The sequence below is a fragment of the Hermetia illucens genome, chromosome 2 (genome assembly GCF_905115235.1).
Source record: "Hermetia illucens chromosome 2, iHerIll2.2.curated.20191125, whole genome shotgun sequence".
Taxonomy (NCBI): domain Eukaryota; kingdom Metazoa; phylum Arthropoda; class Insecta; order Diptera; family Stratiomyidae; genus Hermetia; species Hermetia illucens.
Genome location: NC_051850.1, coordinates 142,723,163 through 142,740,533, shown reverse-complemented (window position 1 = coordinate 142,740,533; position 17,371 = coordinate 142,723,163). Strand labels below are relative to the sequence as shown.

General features: G+C 43.2%; 1 protein-coding gene across 3 annotated transcripts in view; it reads left to right on the top strand.

The window, feature by feature from the left end:
• LOC119649607 (connectin) overlaps positions 1-17,371 on the top strand; it is a 639,962-nt gene that overhangs the window by 240,274 nt on the left and 382,317 nt on the right. For all 3 annotated transcript variants that reach the window (XM_038051827.1, XM_038051826.1, XM_038051825.1), the window contains one exon: positions 15,020-15,056. The gene's annotated coding sequence lies outside the window, so the exon portion shown is untranslated. The remainder of the gene's footprint in view (positions 1-15,019; positions 15,057-17,371) is intronic.

The following is a 17,371-nucleotide window of genomic DNA, read 5'->3' as shown; positions in this document are numbered from 1 at the left end:
AATTCTCAATATATTCAACTAGCAGCGTCAGCCTCCCACATGACTGGACAATTGGATATTCGCACTTCTAGGTGGCTTTCGGCAAGCGGAAATTTCAGACAAAAAAGTCATATCAGTTTTGGGACCATAGCAGCATGATTTTGATTGAATGTCTGACTCCGGAGAAGATCACTAATGCGGCAAGATACTGTAAGAGCTTAAGTAATTAGAAAGACAGCAACTCCTGGAGGCTTTTGAATCCTCCCCTCAACAATTCCTTGGCTTGGAACCATCAGATATCATCTTTTCGCTAATTAACATTACCCTGATTAGAAATTATTCAAGGGCTGAGCGAAACGCTAGATTGTGATTGGAAACCTGTCAACTTATGCTGGACCAAACTTGGTATAGGCAAGCCGACCCCGTTACCGAACGTAAGAAAATGGTAAAGAAGAAGTCGTCAGTGCTGACTACTGCGCTGATGCAGTTTGCAGGTTAAAAACTGGATCAGATCAAATAATTTCGATAATAAGTTCTACCCAATGATTACGTACCTCGCCGCGTTAGAGGAGGTTCACTGTGAGGGAATTTAGGGTTTGAGAATTGGGCCGAGGGCTAAGTGGTCGCATTGGGTGATGTAGCTGTCAACGGTTAACGCTGAGATCCAAGCGTCCTTACTTTCCAGTACCCTTATTTTGACAAAAAAGGAATTACTTTTCTTAGTAAAATTAACACTATGGCCTATGGGTTTAAAATCTAAAAACTACAAAAAGACGAATCAAACTTTAATTTTTCCAGTCACACTCTTAGTTATGAAACAACACTAGTAGACTAAATGACCGCTCATACTCATCGCATTGGAAGCGGTTCTATTCTACCACAGCTGACACTAGATTGCAATACGTATTTCTGTTGAGTCTTTCCAATGGGTTAGCAAATAAACACCACCCAAACAGGAGGCACTAGTTTGTGGTACGCTACCCATAAGCCGGCAACGACGCATTCCTCAACAACACAATCATGAGTGTCTAAAAGCACGGACTCAGGTCAAAGAGCTCCTCCATTCGTTGTAGTAGAACCACTGAATGATATCAAACAAATCAAGCAGAACATTTCTCGACAATTATCTAATTAAAAACTCAGGCCATTCGCATCAAATCATTATCAAAACTCCGAAAACTACTCAACAGCCTTCAGGCCCGAGGCCTGGATTCCTCTTTTTCGGTTGGAGAAGTCGCTGAAGACGCATTCTGTGTTAAGCCGTCGTCACGAGCCGGGAAAATGCAATGAATATCAAATGGGACCTTGGGTTGGTCACATTTGATTCGACCTTCTACGAAGAGCATATCAAAATTATTAAAGCCATTGAAAATACCAATGCTCGCTTCAGGTGGATCAAAGAATTGGTAACGTGGGGGTCCTGCGGCGCTCAAGTGTCACTTAACCTGCCACAGTATTAGGTGCAGGTAGTTTCATGGCCCGGGCAAATGCTCCCAAATACCCCAGCAAGGGCGAAAATGCGCTAATTGCGGGAGCAACGATCACTCCGTGAACTATCAAAACATTAACTTACCCAATGCCAGTCTCCTCGAATTCATTAAGGAATCTCAAGAATTCCTCTAGATGTTGAACGCGATAGTTTATATCCTGACTTCCCTTAATAGACGTTACCATCATCGAGTTGGACATCAACTCCATCATTGGCCGAGAACCCCAACATTAATAGCAGTTATGCCGTGACGAACGCATGTCCCGCATAGTGCTTGAGTGCGAAACCAGGTTGAACAATTAGTATAAACTCAGCTTTTCCAACTTCAAACTTATCCCTGCTGACCGCGCACAATCCAATCCTATCCAATCGATCAGTGGTGATAAAACCATCCTCATTGCCAAGAAATTCCTGTCTTTACTTTCTACCTACCAATGACTTTAAACCGTTGGCAGTTATTATCATTTCCTTTGAAACTCAATCGTCTTTGGTCTTCGTTGCGGCCGTTTACTGTTCCGATGAGTCCTTCAGTATCCACGATTCATTCCTTCCACGCCTCCCATTCAAGGGCAGGTAGCTAATTATAAGTGAATTCCTCGACGACATTCCTTGGTCTTCTTTTATGCTCGGTCGAACCAGAATGGGGAAAGACTCCACCGCTTTCCAGCAAACGCTCATCGAAGCCTAAATCTGTGACACTTTAGCTCAGCCCTTTTCATCTTCCATAAAAGTTTTTATTATTCGCACCTCGACCACTGCATCAGTATTAGTAGCATTACTGTTAGCCACTATCCTAATATCTATCCTTTCTAGGAAACCGACCAATCGTTAGTGACACCATCAATCAAATAGTTCGCCAGTACACTGAAGTAATTCAGCAAGCATTGCAACGAACTAATTCCATCTTGTCTCCTTAACTAAAATCACCTCATTCCCCCCCCCCCCCTAAATTACCTCTACGAAGATATTAAATACAAAAACAGAAAAGAAAAAAACGAATTTAGAAGAAGGTCCTTTCCGCAGCCCACTCACCTCAGTGAAGAAATTCGCAACTTTCATGGGTCAATTCGATAACGAATTTGAATTCTATAAACCGACTACCTTCACACACACCTATCGAATATTAAACTGAATCCTGGGACATTCAGGGAATCTCTCTGGTCAAAATAACCTAACAAACCCCAATCCTACCACAAAACATTTCCCTGCCTGAAAAGACTAACATCCTGAGGAAGCCGAGGTTAGCGAATCAATTTCCCGACTTTAGTCAATACCATCTTTCGAACGGACCCAATCAATACAAGAGCTCTTTATCTTCCCCGTCAATCACCCGGATCGCTGAGAAAACATACCATTCATATATTTTATCACACTGATCATCGTCATGGCGTCGATCCTGATGACCAAAGAAAAGAAATTGGCTGGCCTCAGCGAAACCCTATCCATAGTCGGAAAAACATTTGCTCCAAGCATTTCCGCTTTTCTTTCTTCAATTATCAACTACAACTTCCTCAACGCCCATTTGATTGGAAGAATCCTCTTATAACTTCATCCTCCAAAAAGCGAAGGACCTTTAATCTCGATAGCTACAGGCCTATCTCTATCCTTTTCCCTCCGCCCAGATTTTCGATCGGACCATTAAATCTATTATTAATAATCACTGTGAATTTACTTGCACACTTCCGACAGGTGGTAGTCGCTCCATTTACATAAGTAAGCAAACTGCTTCCCAAGTGGTCCGATCCATCATCAAGTAGGTACGAACCCAGGACTCCCTATATCCTCAACAAAAAATTAACTTCGGCCTAATTTAGATCTGAAGATACGACGGATTTCACTTCAATATAATTCTCATTCATGTTAACACTTTCGGCCACACTGCTCCCAGGGCCGAGGTGAGGCAACGTTTAATGAGTTGTCTGTGCTCTGGACTAAACCATCAGTCAACCTCTTTTTTAAAAACTTGGGTGTTTAAATCAAAACCAGTGGTCCTTGGACCACAAGAGAGGAAATAAGTGGTCCGGTCCATCAAGTGGATGCAGACTCAGGATTCTCTGCAACCTCAACAAAAAATACGGGATTGCTTTTAAGCTTCCTGAAATATTCGGTTTCCATTCCCACGTCTATTCGTTAATCCCTAGCTTTCTGGATGGATAGAAATCAACATCCAAAGGCACCTTTCACCGACCTGTACATGTTAAGCATGTATTCCATTCCAATTCCTTGTTTTTCTTGCTCACCGTTTAGCTTTTTATACCGAGTCAACCAAAAGCATTTCTCTCGATTAAGCTCGTCTTCTTGTTTGGCGCCCCAACGCTGCAGAAAGTAAAACTGTTCTGTTATAAACAGCTTATAAGACCTCTCCTAATTTTTGACTTACTTTTCTGGGGCCCGATAATCCCCCGTCCAAAGTAAAGAGGCTCCACCTAAGTAAAGGGAAGATCCTTCGCCTGTAATAGAAGTTCTACAAGAACGCAGACCATTCCAGCTATATTTTCAACAAAACCCTAACTGATTCGTGCTAAGCTCCCCGCATCAACGCAGCGTCTTCTAGTTACTTACCTAACCAAATGTCAGGCACACCCAATCCCCTTATCACCCAGGTCATGCAGCGTGGGGACGTTGAAGAGAATTTTCTCCATAGCCATCTGTTCCCTGACCCGGAAAGCAGCGAATGATGACTGCTTCAGCAAGCATCAAAAAGGCTCTGATGCCAGCGGATCAAACGAGATAACATACTCTCCCGTAAATACCAAAGTAAAATAATAGTCGTCATTGGGTCACGTCAAATATAGAATTGCAATTAGATTCCGCGATGTCTGTGGAAAACCTGATTACAGTTTTGATATTCGCAAAAATGGCAGCCATATTCTAGGTGGAAAATCAGTGCGACAAAACTGGTGGTGAAACCACACCATTTGAATCTATTTGGACAGTCAATCAGCGCAATCAGCTCTGAACGGCAGCAAATATTAATCCAGCTGATATGTGGCTATCAGCGATTTCAGAATTCGATTGAATCAGCGAAACCTTCCTGATGAGGACGCCAGTTCACTTGAACTCGCTTTTGACGATAACCCATCCGTAGTTAGTTCTCCTGTGAAAGGTGAAGTTAAAAGAATGCACATAGCCGACTGAAGAAGTTAGAACTAGTGCTGTTATACGAAAATCCTTGCGAGAGATGCTATGGTTAGAGTGGCATTTTACCGTCCCTTCTAAAAGGAGATTATACATAACTTTGCCCTCTAGACTGTCACTAGTTAAAACTGGGGAGTTTGGAGTTTTCATAGCTAATGTAAAGGACACGGTGAGATTTGTATGCTTTCCAGACCTCAGGTGAATATATTTTGTAAGATTTTTCTTAAAGAGGACTGTGCGGGCACTTTTTCATCGCGAGATGCCTTCAGATTCACCGAAGCCTCGGAGAGGCGCAAGCAAGAACCGATCTGAAAAGACATTTCGGTCGATAGTAAAATGAGGCCTGAATTCTAGGAATAATGACTGCCGTATTTGCTCAACCTACTTACTGACCTGTAAAGAATTGCGAAATTGCTTTGCGTGTATTTCGACGATTTGGTGGTCGTAAAAATTACAAAAAACTGCCTGAAATAATCAAGACAAGGGTATGTAAGACTCGTTCGCACTGATGAAGGGAACAAGTGATTCCCGAAATATCGGAATTTTCAAGATTAATAAATATCAAAAGCGAATAGAAAAAATCAAGTCTTGATTATTTCAAAGAATTTAATTGTTAGAAACACCGCGAAAACTTAGATGCTTACCACCGCTACAGGAGCCAAGATACTTTTTGAGGACAAGGTATCGATGCTGTGAGTAGATTCATTATCGTCCGATCGTAAAGGGGCGGCTTTTAAAATTTTCAATTCATATTAAACTGAATTAAATTAATTTCGCAAAGTCAACCATTGACCTACATCTATTTACTCTGCAACACTTCCTGCAATCCCTAGATTTTTGTGGGTCATTCACACAATAGCAACTTTAATTTCCCTTTTTCGAACCCTGTAATTTCCTGATGCAGAAATTATTTTTCATAATTTTCCAAAAATAAATAAACATACTCCATCCATCCCTAATTTATTTTCGAATCCACGACCTTAAAATAGTTCAACTTCAATGAATGAACACAAAATACCAATAATATGATTTCGTTTCACACATCCGCACAGCATGTCACCAAAGTGTCGATCCCGGGAACCTCATGCCGGGCAAAAAAATTACTCCATGAAATTTTCACCTTTAAACGCTTTGCCGCCATTGAGAGAATCGATAATTCAAAAGGCGTATCAATTGATTTCGAACCTATCCAATTTCGCACACATCGAGGTGAGGTGCAAACGTCAAAGGTGACTCGGAACCCTCCGTGCCCATCCTGCCCGTGAATAGGGGCGTCAGCAGCAGGAGATGTCATTCGTAATTTTCAACTGCTGGCACGTTTCCATGCGTGTGTCCGGGAACAATTCAATTTGGCGTTACTCTGATTGCTACCAAGGACACGATTCCGTCGGTGTGGAAATGTCTTTTATCGTAGTGATCTTAATTTTATGCCAGCGAACCCTTATGGTCGACCTCAGGGTGCATGTTGGGCATGCAATAGTTTCCTTTGCGGAAAAGTAAGTGCAAATGTCGGGAGAAATGTGTTCGAGGGTTGTGTGTCAGTTGGCGGAAAGAGGAGTCTATGATGTGGATTAAGGAAAGTCATAAATTTTAGAGGAAAGTCTGTGGGTAAACGGATTATGTGGCTAACAATGCTCTGATCATATTTTTTTTGAGGGCGGTTTGAAAAGTGGCACGAAATTACCATAAGTGAACCGCCATCAGAACTTGTATCTTAATTAAGATTGGAAAAAAACTTATCCGCTATTGGAATGATTAAAAAGCCAATTTGCCTTAACTTTGAACTACCTACGACAATTTCCCTACTTATATTTCATGAACTTCCAAAAGGTTCACGTCTACTGCCGCCCAACCCCTATCCAAACTGCCTGCGACCACCCTAGCACCAAATTACTTTAGTGCATCTGTTGCACCACATTGATTGACTTTCCGCACAGAATGTTGTGTGGACACGAGTAAGAGGTTCATCCCTCCAATCCACACACTCAGCGTGGAAAAGTGCAATTTAGACACTGGGTGGGCACTAGCTCATTGGTCATTGTGTCTGGAGCCGAATCCAAATCCGACATCCCGGCCATAGGATGATTTCTCGGGTAACTAATTTCCCGCAACATCACATCGGGTCATTACCATGTGATTTATGTGATTTAAGGGTAAAAGTCGTGCGATAGGGTTTCCACTTCCCCCACGGTCGGTTTCCGTCTTTATATTATCAACGAGCGGGCTTGGGGCTTTCGGGCTTATCATTGCTGTTGAAGTTGAAATGATGACCGTTCATGGACAGGGCGATAATAGCTAAAAGGAGTGCCCATATTTTTTATGTTGTCCGTTTCAGTGTGGCATCGTCGTTTTTCTGAAAAGTGCCACTGAAAAAATATATTCCTTGCCGACGCTATCTGGAGTCATTGTCCACGGGCTAGGGGACAGTATAATCGGGCATGTGAAGTTTATGATGAATAATGTCCTTCTAACAGCTTCAAATTGCGAAACCTTATGCGACAATTTTCCTCGGAGAAGTGACACATTTGCCTCTTTATTTAGATGTTTGTCCCCGGATTTATGGCTTTTATGGTGTTTATTCCTCCGATTTTATGGGTTCACTGGTTTCAAAATAGGTTGCGTTCTGTAATTTGTTGTTGGGCACGAGTGTATGCCGGTCAAGACTTTTATGGACACCGAAATGTCTATTTTCGGTTGTTTCCTCTTTCCATTCAACCGGAGTTATTGAATTCAATTAAAATCCTTGTTAGACCTCAAAATAGATGTGGTCATGGGTTCCTCTAATATTGCTGGGACGGCTGTGGGTTAATTAAAATTAAACGATGGAAAAAATATGATACAGTAAAGTCGAGCTATTGAATGGGCTGTTCGGGGAAGCGGTGTTCAATGGAAATAAATTTTTATTGATAGTAAAATTCTATAGGACTATCAAAATTGACGAGCATGGAATAAACACGGATATTTCGCTCCAATTTCATACTCCATCAACAAAAAATGAACATATCCACTTTGTTAATTTGGCGGTATTGGGAGCGGTAGATATGAAAGTTCTTTGGGGGAAAAATGAACCATTGTTTGTTGGTTATGAGGGAATTACTTTATCCAAATTACGAAGCATTAACAGCTAACAAAGAAGAAATTTAAAACATTTTTAGTGATCCAAGATATAATGATGAAGGGAAGGTGAAAAGAATCTGGGTAAAAGTATAAGATCATCTGTTATAAACTCCGAAAAATTAAAAAAGTACTTCAGTCCCTTGGTGAAAGCTTTCCAAAACAACAGTAGTAAATATATGTCAAAAAATCGAATTTTCCCGGGACTGATAGGACTATATCCCTCGCCTGCGTAGTCCAGTCATGATTAGGCATACGATTCCAAGGGGAGATGTTCTCCCATATGAAAACCCGAAAATCTTGGACTTCATTTACGTTGAACCAAGTGTTGGGCGATGTTATGTCCACAAAATAAAGCAGTAGGTTTAGTAGCAGTAGTAGCTTTGTAGGTTTCTGGCAACTTTAAGAAATTGAGTCCTTAACAAAATTGTGTGTAAAAAATTTGATCTTGCATAATTTAATTAAACGTTAATATATTCTTCAGACTAGGATTTATCCAGTTTTTCTCTATATAGTTGCCGTTCATTACTTGCTAAGGTATAGCGCGTTAAACACACCTACACGCCATCGTCCGTGGTTACCTGAAATGCTCCTTTCTTGACCTTTCGAGACGCTTGCACTCCTCCTCTACTGTTCTGCGCCAAGTGCCCCTGGGAAGGAGAGTATATTCCACTGCCAGTAATGCAATTGTCGCCATCCTTAATGTGTGAAATATCCACTGCCTTCCTATCACAGAGCGTATGAGTGCCAGGTCTGCGTGGCGACCGAGTTCTCGTTTGAGATATGTAGCGCCAGGCGAACATACTCCAATTATACGACGCACACTAAAAGAACATTAGCATACAGTAACCTCAACTTGATTTCGGTGTTGAGAAAACTACATTTCCAAATTTTAGACAGGATAGTGAAAGAGACACTTCGGCGCAGTACTGGTCTTTCTGTGCCATTATATGTTGCTCTCCGAAAAGTCCTCCTACGTTGTGCACTCCAGATATACTCCTTGTTCACGCTATCGAAAGCTTTCTCGAAGTCGTTGAAGAGCCGGTCCAGTGCAGATCTAAACTCCACGCACTGTTCCAAAATGACCTGTAGGGTGTTGATGTGGCCAACGCGAAAGTCAGCCCGGTCTCCGTCGATTAAACTTTCTTTGATGTATTTGATGTATTCCCCGCCCTTGTCACACTCAAAACAGGTGCCCTTCTTTGGAATCTTAACGATCATCGCCTCTTTTCAGTCTCTGGGAAGGTTTCCGTACGAGTGGAAGCAGAAGATCTGCAGTAACTGCAGTGATGAATAACTTTGAGTGTATTGACGGCCGAAATGATTTCCCTTCTGTTTGGAGGAATAGTCCGTATCCAAATATTACGGTGACTAGCCAGTTCATCTACTAGAGGAAGAACCTCACCTGATGTGATGTTGAGAACCAGGCTGAAGTATTGTTTTCACCTTTTCAGTTGATTGTCATCGTAGATGAGAAGTCGACCGTTGACGTCCTCCACAGCACTGTAGACAAATTTGCAACCACATCCAAGCTCTTTCGTGATGCGGTATATACTTCTAAAATCATGGCGTTCTGCGGCATCTTCCCTTTTTCTGACCAGCACAATAGCAAATTCTCTCTTATCAAGGCATACACCTGGCACCAGGCACCTGAGAAAAGACCATTTTTGACGGCAGCCTAATGCTCATCGATGCTCTCAGCTGGATTACTCAGTATATCTGCCGTCCGATTTGCAAGATAGCTCTCCCGTTGTCGGGCGACAGCTGGATCATACAAGTGGTTGACGTTGAACTTGTTGATCGCAGCTCCCCTGCCCTGCGAGAAGTAGCCAACGCAATACGCAAGCGAACGTAAGCGATCATCAAATGGTGATCCCTTCCGAGGCTGATGCCTGGTCTGTCTGGTTACGCACATCTAGGAGACAACTACAAAATGCACTGCTGGTCGCGAAACAGTCGATCTGATTGCTAGTACGGTGTCGGCCTGTTGAAACCCAACTAACATTATGGCAAGCTCTGTGCTCAAACAAGGTGCTACCAATGGCGAGGCGGCGGAAACAACGAAAATCTAAAATCCTGCTATTAGTATCGTTACGGTCGCCATCCCATCACGTGTTACAGGAAGATGATATCAGAATCTACCTTGGCATTTAGACAACCCTTCACGACCACAATCTCAACTTTAGAAAGTCTCATCAGAACTACGTGTAATAGCTCCGAAGTGCGAAGTCTCCATTGATGCGTACGCATTGTGCAATTCTGATGCAACTAAACCGGGATCGGAATCTTGCAGTTAAAAGTGTCTCAGAAAGCGGCTCCCAGATGAAGATAGCACACCAGATTCGCGTCTCCTACCACTTAGCTTTCCAGAAGACAAAATCACATTGCGCAGTTCTCTCCAGAGTTCTACCATCCTACTTCAATCCCAGAATGTCCAGCTTATATCGTTGGACTTCCCGCACATTCCAGAAACCAATCGTAGTTCGTTTTCAATAGCCAAAGGTCTTTGGCTTGTGATCAGTCCCTATCCGAGGCGCTGCTGACGTTTCAGTAGCAACAGAATTTTAAAATTTGTTGGTTGCTAGTAGCCCCGAAATTTGTATCCATTCTAGTCGCCTCTTCCGACAAGCAAGGGACACTTTGAGTGTATTCTTAAGCCCCAACTTACAGAGCAGGACTGTAGCATTGATCATAAAATAAGCCTTTCCACTTTCAGTTATTAAAATCAATCGTACCCAGCTCCGTTTGATGTTGAATTTTGGCTTCAGATTTTTGGTTTGGTTTTCACATCACATGTTCAATCCGCTTTCCGGATCAGTTTTAGTTGCTATTGGACGTTTTCCAAGTCGGTCTCCGTCCACAGCAATATTCCGAACGCATAAGCCAGTGAAAGGGTAGCGAATACATTTAACGCACTTATTTCATTCTTCCGCGAGAGATGCGATTTCAGTACCAGCTTTACTCGTCGCAGGAATTCGGACAGCGGAGCATCCTTCAGATCGCCAACTCGAGCATGGTTTCCTTGCAGAATTCCTAAGTACTTGTAGAAGTCTGTCTCGGTCATAGCTTCGCTGTGGAGGTCATCAATGCTATGTCCGGCATGCGGCTTATGATGACCTTTGCGGATGGCTTGGATTCGACACTTGTCTAATCCAAACTCCATCCGAATATCACGGCTGAAAATGTTTACTATTCGCAACAGACTTCTAAGATGGCCGTCAGTACCAGCATACAGCTTGATGTCATCTAAGTGCATCAAGTGTGTCAGTTCGTACTTAGCACGTAGGCCATACTTTATTGCAAAACCATGCCCTCTATCTTCATTCAGTGGCCATGAAGGGGGTTCAGTGCCATACAAAACCAAAGAGGACTCAACGAATCCCCCTGGAAGATGCACCTTTGTATACGAATGGGCTCTGAGGTATTAGCACCCTCAGTTGTACGCAATGATAAGGTGGTATGCGACCCTTCCATGACTGTCGCCAAAACCTTTATTAGTATCGGATCAATGCGACACAAATGTAGGACATCGATTAACCAGGTATGCGGAACGCTATCGAGAGCCTTTGCATAATCGATATAGGAACTAAAGAGGTTTCTTTGGCCTCTAGTTGCTTGTCCTACAACTACCGAGTCGATAATGAGTTGCTCTTTGCAACCCCTTGACACAACTCGGCAGCCCTTCTGCTCCTCGGACAGAATGTTGTTGGTCTCGAGGTGCGCATTGACCCTTCCACTAATAAAGGGCGTTATGAATTTGTAGAGGGTTGGTAAGCAAGTAATCGGTCTTCCACCGTGTCCTTGTTAGGGATAAGGCAGGTAATCCCTGCAGTGGGGAAGGGTGGAAATTCCTCCGACCGACTCATGACCTCATTTATACTGTGTGCCAACCGAATGTGTACGCTGGTAAATTTCTCATACCAGAAGTTCTGCACCCGATCCAGGGCCCCTTCAGTTCTTCGAGCTGTCTACGGCGCGTCGGGTGCATGGCGGGTGCCTTCGGCGGTGATCGACTCAGCATGCTGGGCGAGTAACCCCCAAAGTCCACCCCAATACGCTTTCGCTCCCCTCACCGAAAACTGTACTGTCTGGACGCTCTGTTGGGATTCGTTGAGAGATCTGAAAAAGCTCCGCTGGTTCCTCGCGTATCTTGCATTCTGGACACGTCTCGAATGACTTTCGCCATACCGTTGTAAACGAGTGCATCTGACAGGAAGTTTCTGCTTGACTGTTTCCAGAATCTCAACTACGTGTGTCTCACAGGGGATGGCATAGTTCCGGTAAACCCTCTGCAATTTATTTCTGACCCGTCTGCTGGCATTGCCAGTGCTGATCTAAATCAGCCTTAGTAAGTCCCACCGACGTTCCATACGAATTTTCCATAATCTTTCATCACTCAAACCAATAACACGAAAGCGAATCTTCTGACCTTGCAATCTGATAGCCGCAACTGTACGACAATACACAAGTGATTGTAGTTGCAGCAACGACATATCACTACACAGCCGAGATGCGATCTCATCATTGATTTGAGGTAGAATCCCCGGAGTTGTTGGAGATGCCTAGAACCTGGGAATACCTGGTCTTTGCAAAGGATCCATATCGGAGAATTCTATGCACGCTCTTTGGAATTCGTCCCGAACCTCAGCGGAAACCTCTTTCTGGACGGTGGAGAAGAGTGCTTCGGCGAGTACTGAAACTGTTGCCTGCAGTGCGGTGTGGTGTTGTTGATGCTGCCGCCTCTACCCCCGTCGACTCTCGGTCACCAGTTTCCCCCATGACCTCAAGTCGAGCACGCTCCCTGATGGTGGCCGGGATTGTGTCGCTGCGAGTAATAAAGTGGTATTGGTCTGCAACTCGCTGCACAGTCACGTGCGTGAATTGCAGGAAACGCTCGACGAATCTCTGATGCTACAAGGGGCGGTAAGATGTTGTATCCGCCCCATTATTTCGTAGTAGGGGCGGATGATGAAGAGGTTCACTTCTTTAGTCCATTTCATCCCCTGCCTACGCGAACCTGCTGAAGTGGTCGCCACAGATTGTGGCGAAACAGCTGCATCAGGGGAGCTATGGTCCTGGTTGTCGTGGCGCCTAAACGTCGAACCACTCCACGACTAGCGGTTTCGACGCCCTGCTGTCCATTACGAGAGCCCGACCCAGTCACCAAGCCAGACGACTCCCGCCGGTTATCCGTACCGGACCTCAAATTTCTTCTTCTCATTTTTGGTAGTGCATTTTATCCCTAGCTGCCAGGTGTGGGGATAGCTTCCTCAGAGAGTTATCTGCAAGACTGCAAAGTTCCTGCATTTTCCTTTCCGGTAGCGTACAGCCATTCCTTCTCCTTTCACAACCGGGTTTGGGACCGACTACCGCGGAAGTTACTATTTACTATCATTCGTTATTATAAGAAAAGTAAGTAGATATTTTTATTCATAAGATAATTAACTTATTAAACCAGTGATAAATGGAAGACGAATTAATTCTGACGAGAAAATTGAAGAGAGTAAATTTTAATAATTGTGGATTTAGATTAGGGCGTAGGGGAACGGACGGGACGGGAAATCATGAAAAGTGGTGTGCGAAGAGAAACTATAGAATGTGGACAACTAGATGCTGACTTCAGAGCAAGCCGAAGAAGGCGCGAAAATTCTTCGCAAAGTGTGGGGCCAACAACCACTTCAGACACTACAGTCGAGGTCTGATTCATTGGATAAAAAATTGATGTACAATATCTTATATCTCAGCTCAATCACACGTTCACCGCCAGTAGCCACCCCAGCTATTTCAATTTTCATATTATTTGGGGTTGATATTTTGGCCAGTTTTCATGGCCATGACCATCCAGGGTCACATTATAATTGAACACATTAACAAGCAGTCTATAACAACATCTGAAAGGTCAGTCTTTAGATGGAAGGGTTGCAAAATTATGCAAAGTCTATACGCATACATCTTTATGCTAAATTTACACTAACGGAGTTCTGCTTTGGGCTCTCGATGTAAATTAAGTTAGGAAATATAAAAAGGATATAATGACCGTGAAGATATTCAAATTTCTCTGTCTCGTCAGTGCGGCTGAGTTCGAAATAGAATAATGTTCGCACGGTGCCGGTGTACTATTTGAGGGAACCCACTTGAAATTTCCTACCTTTTATCCGCATACCTGACCCTCCACTTTTCGGAAATTTTGATGTCAAAGTTTGAACATTTCGCCCTTATCAAATCCGCTAGGTCTCCCATTGAGTGCCCCATGAAATAGTACGTTGTTCTTTTCCTCATCAACGACACTTATGGGGCGAAACTTTACCATCGTATTTGCTTGAGCTAATTTGCTTATTATGTATCCCGTACAGGCACATTATCCCCCTTTTCAGCCCACCAGTGATTTGTGGTTGATAAAGTCCGCATTGTACATTTGGTGGAATCAGTGCCAAGCAAACAGCTCCCAACAGTCATCTCCATCGAATATCACCATCGTCATCGTCATAGTCCGGGTTATAATGCATGAGCTCATAAATACTAATAACTGTCGAAGCAATTTGAAGGATATGTGAGTGACATATAAGTTGCCATGGCGGCGCATATACTCTTCACGTAATTGAAGGCTGTTCCTTGTGTACCGGTCGAGCGGACGGAATAACTTCCTGTTACGTCATTGACAGACCTACATATTCATGTATATGTGTGCATTTTAGTCCTTGTCCTAAACTGTTGATGGAATGGTTTGCTCATTCATCTGGTCCCTTTGCTTTGATATTTCCAATTCATATCACATGTGATGAGGCCTGTAGGTCTGGTCCTTTCCGTGCTTTGACTCGATCCGTGTAAGGACTTTTCCGACGAGAGGACTTGTTATTGGCATAATCATATGTTGTGGCGAGTTTTCGGTAAAGGTCGGAAAGTACTTTACAATCGTAACACCTTTCCTAGGTGGAATTGTGCATTTAATGACTTTCTTATTGCTATTGCTATAGAAAATGGGTCAGCGAATAATGAATTTCCCAAGAACATATGTATACATGTATTTACATTAGCAAAAATTGACTGCGGCAGACAGATGGATGGGTAGAGTTGAAATATTCTGAAAGGCGTTCGTTCTTCAGGACTTTTCTTGGAGCGCCTTGAATACTAGAATCGACGCACATTATTAGCTGGAAGAATTTCTTCTCCGAACTATATCAATTAGCGAGTTTTCAATTAAGTTATGTATCTCGCAATTTCACGTCATTCAAAATTCAATTTAATGTTCAGATTCTCAATTTCCCACCATTTTCATCATTTCTTTGTCTATCGTTTCAGGAGATCGTCACAAGGCCCATTAGCGGAGGAGAGTAAGGTGAGTGTTCGTCTGTTTTCGAGCGTTGGCTCAGTGATTTATAGCTTGGGGCTCGCAATAAAGAAACGTGACACAGATAATAAACCTTGTAATTTAACATAGTCTAATAGTACGCACAAATGTTCGACAGACAAAGGACACTTCCATAACTGCCGGCCGGTCGCTATTAGCTGAGCGTAAATTCCGAACGTGCCGGCCACGCTGAACTCGGCCGCCTGTGAAGTGATTCTTTATCACTCATTCCATTGGCACGGAAGGACCTTTATTGTGTCATTTTGAATGTAAATTGGGCGAATTTAGCACGCGCCCCTAATTTACTGTAATTACTGTATAATGAAAATTCCCTAACATTATTTCCGAAATGGAATACTTCGAATACTTTTTTCGAAGAGTCCAGTTCCACGGTCAGCACTTTATGAAGTGACTCGATTTTATTGTATTATTATTAGACAGCGGAAGTTATCGCAGGGTTGGAGATATTCCTGGGGGTGGAATATGGGAAATTGTTTCCGAATTCTTGGAATATCCGTTTTCACATCAGTCTTGAGTATTTCGTAGATAGTTTGATTCGGTTTGGTTTTTATTGCAAGCGCATGCAACTGGAATTAGCATAAGGGTTTTGCTCGATTCATATCTTCTAAGCAAATTTCCATATCGACGAGGGGTTGCTAATCCTCCCTTATGCCAAAGAATCCATCCACATCCACCCTGACGGCATTGTTTGGTTCCCACAATTCACAATTTTTGCGATATTTTACGAAATTGTCAGAAGATAAAACAAGCGTCTTCCTTCATCCACCACATGGAATGCATATCTGCTCGATGTGAGATCAATTCGCAGATCCAATTGCACTTTATTACCATCTGAAGCTAATGAATAGAAAGATGAGCAATTTTATGCTTATACATATGTACATCCGATCCTAAAGGACAGGATTTGCTCCGGGTCTTTTTATGATTTCTGGATTTGTGAGATTTACAAAAACTTTGCAATTATTAAGTTCAGTCAATTCCAATCTATGCAAATTTTATAAAGCTACTTCACAGTACTTAGTACGTAACTCTTATAACTAAAATATTGGAGTTCAGCCTACATTTTTGGATTTACTTAGTCATTTGACAAATCCTTCAATATTTCCTTCTATATTAAAATGCACCCTGTGATTTGGGGCCTAAAAAATCATTCGTGTCGTAAGTGGCAACCAAAAGGGAAATTTGTGGGCTAGCAAGTTGCAAATTTTGAAACTTTATTGCTACCGAAACGTCAAGAACGCCTCGGATAAGCACTGACCAGTTTGCAACGACCTTTTGCTATAGAAAACGGGCTGTGATTGGTTTCTGGAATGTGCGTACGCTCCTCGACAACGGTAGCAAGGGTCCTCAGCATGCTCACTTTCTGCAACTTGAGCAAAAATTCCAACGGTGTAAGGTTGACATTCTGGGTCCAACGAAGTAATATGGTGGGACACTGGAGAGTACTCCTCTGCCCTCTCCCTCTTGCCACACCATTGGCAATGTGTTTTTGCTCTGGAAAGTCAGGTGAACGTAGACGTGAATCCGGTGTCGGGCTGCTTCTGACGGCTACCGTAAGGCGCGGTCTCTTGACCTCCGACCCTTTTTCTAACAAATTTCTAACTGCAAGATTCCGGTCCAGGCTAAGGACCATCATAATTGTACAATGCTACACACCAACGGAGACTTTCCACAGTGAACAAGTGGTGAAGGATGCTTTCTACGAGCAATTAAACGCAGTTCAGGGGAGGCCTCGTAAAGCTGAGATGGTTATCGTAATGGGTGATCTATAATGATAATGGTAAAGGTACGTGGATTTCTGCAACGCCTCGTCGTTGGGTCCACATTGTTCGAGCACAGCGCCTGCCATAAAGTCAGTTCGGTTTGAACTGGTCGACCCCATACGAGCAATTAGATCGACTACTTCACGATCAGCAGTAAATTTAGGAGTTGTCGGTTGGATGTGAATAACAAGAGAGGTGCTGACATCGACCTCGAAAAGGATCACCATCTGATGGTCGTTCGCGTTCACCTGAGTGTTGCGTCCGCTACTTCCCGCAGGGTTGGAGAGCTGCGATCCCCTAATTTCAACATCAATCGCTTGTATGACCCGAGCGATCTTGCTGATCGACCGGCTGAAATACTGAGTAACACGCCTGAAAATATCGGTGAACATTGCGCTGCCATGAAAAGTGCTCTATTCTCGGGTGCTACACAGTTTGTCAGCCACGTTCCGAAGGAGCTACATAAGGTATGACTGACCACGGAATCGTGGGAACAGATCGATGAACGGAGGAGGTTGA